The following is a 2500-nucleotide window of genomic DNA, read 5'->3' as shown; positions in this document are numbered from 1 at the left end:
GCGGCCCCACCCAGGGAGGTACAACAGGCTCACACCTCAGAGGAGGAACCTGAGAACCTCAGAGTGGTGGCGAACCGTCTTTTCCAGGACGCCAAGCTGCACCTGGAACAGTCAGGAAACATTAAAACCATAATAAAAGAGACAGTGATAGAAAATTTGGGGAGGATGTACGAGATTATTCTCAAACTGAGCGAGGACAGGCTCCAGCTCAGCAACAGACTCCACCAAATAAAAGCAAGGACAGAAGAAGGGGTAAATAGTAAAGAGGTCATGCAGGAGATTATGGAACAGAAAGCCATGGTCAAAGAGACCATGGAGGAGGTCAAGAACATGAGGAAGGAGATGGGAAAGATAGGAGAGGAAGCAAGGGAACACCGGGAAAGGGAAGGGCCTACCTATGCAGAGAAAGCCGCCATGAAATGTACCCCTATGCCGACCAGGGGTCCAGCCGACCTCCCGATCCACTCTATCGTGGTGTCGTCGACAAACGCCAAGGACAGCAGTGAGGATGTGATAAGCAAGATCCGCACTGCTGTCGAGGCCAAGTCGACAGGCATCAGGGTGGACCGGGTCAGGAAAGCCAAGGACCAGAAGGTCGTCATAGGGTGTACAAACAGGGAGGACCTGGAAAAGGTGAAAGGAAGGTTGAATGCAGGCCAGCCGGATCTAACAGTAGAGGAAAAGAAAAATAAGGACCCTCTGGTTATAATAAAGGACGTCTTGAGTTATAACTCGGACGACGACATTTTGCATGCAATTAGAACCCAAAACTCCCACTTGATGGGCCATGTAACAGAAGAGGAGCTCAGAATGAAGATAAAATACCGAAGAAGAGCGAGAAACCAACTTGAGTGCCACGTGGTACTGCAGGTGTCACCGGCAATCTGGAAGGCGCTGACGGATGCTGGGAGGGTCCACATCGACCTCCAAAGGGTGGTCGTAAAGGACCAGACTCCCCTCATCCAGTGCTCCAGATGCCTGGGTTTCGGTCACGGCCGTAAGCTGTGTACCGAGACCATTGACACCTGCAGCCACTGCACGGGACCTCACTTAAGGGTAGACTGCCCAATCAGGTTGGCAGGGGGGGAGCCAACTTGTCGAAACTGTCAAGCTGCAAAGCTTGACAGGACGGAGCATAACAGCTTCAACGAGGCATGCCCAGTGAGAAACAGATGGGACAGACTGGCGAGGTCCACAGTAGCTTATTGCTAAAGTTGCTCCGGGCGACCAGGATGGTATAGAGACGTTTAAGTTCCTACAGTCAAACCTACAGAGAAGTAAGCTGGCCTTCCAGGAGTTCATACTCGAAGCAAGTAGGAGGAAGGCCAGCGTGGGGCTGATCCAGGAGCCGTACGTCGGTGCTGAGGGGTGCGTCAAGCCTAGACCGGGGTACCGCATAATACAGAAAGTATTTAACCGTACTAAACCGGTCAAGAGCTCGGTGGTGGTATTCGACGACAATATTGAAATTATTGAAAATCCAATACTCACCACCGAGAACATCGCTGTCGCGACCCTCAGGACCGACGCATGGACTCTGGGGGTGGTCTCGGTCTACTTTGAGGGAACAGAGGACATGGAACCATATATACAGCACGTCAGGCACATAAAGAACACCATGAGATGGGCAAATATCATCCTGGGGGGGGACGTGAACGCCTGGAGCACCTGGTGGGGCAGCGAGCGTGAGGACCACAGGGGAGAGGCCCTCGTGGGAGCCTTAGAAGAAATGGGCTTGGACATATTAAATGTCGGCAACAAGCCCACTTTCTATGTAGCCAACGAAAACGGGGTGAGAAAGAGCATCGTAGACATCACAACCTGCTCGAGGAGTCTGCTGGGGAAGATCCAGGGATGGAAAGTAGAGGATGGAGTAACCAGTTCGGATCACAACACCATTGCTTTCAATGTGCTTCTGAAGGAGCCAAAAACCAAAAGGCCAGCCAAAACCACACGGGTTTATAACACCAAAAAAGCCGATTGGAATAAATTCAGATTAGAACTTAATAAAAATTTGGCAGAAAATAATTTAAATTTGGCTGAAGTTAACAAAATAAACAATACTAAAATACTAGAAAACAAAATTCAAAATTATATAGAAGCGGTCAAATTGACATGTTTAAAAACCATACCGGCAAAAACCTTCAGAAGCACAGTGAAACTGCCGTGGTGGTGTGACGAACTGGACCGATTGAGGAAGGATGTGAGAATGAAAAAGAGGAGGGTTTCCTCAGCAGCACCTCGCAGGAGATCGCATGTCGTGAAGGAGTACTTAGATGCAAAAAACCGTTACGAAGCAGAAGCCGTAGCTGCGCAGACCAGCAGCTGGAAGAAGTACTGCAGTACTCAGGACCGGGAGACTATGTGGGATGGTATATACAGAGTGATCAGACACTCCCAGGAGAGGCACGAAGATCAGCCCCTGGTGAGAAACAGTGAAATCCTCACCCCACAGGAGTCGGTCGAGTACCTGACGGAGACTTTTTTCCCCGAAGACGAC

Source organism: Heliconius melpomene, chromosome 12 (assembly GCF_056956725.1).
Source record: "Heliconius melpomene rosina isolate 202511_hmr_F chromosome 12, ASM5695672v1, whole genome shotgun sequence".
Classification (NCBI taxonomy): Eukaryota; Metazoa; Arthropoda; class Insecta; order Lepidoptera; family Nymphalidae; genus Heliconius; species Heliconius melpomene.
The sequence above is the reverse complement of the archived record's forward strand: the minus strand, read 5'-3'. Positions refer to the sequence as shown.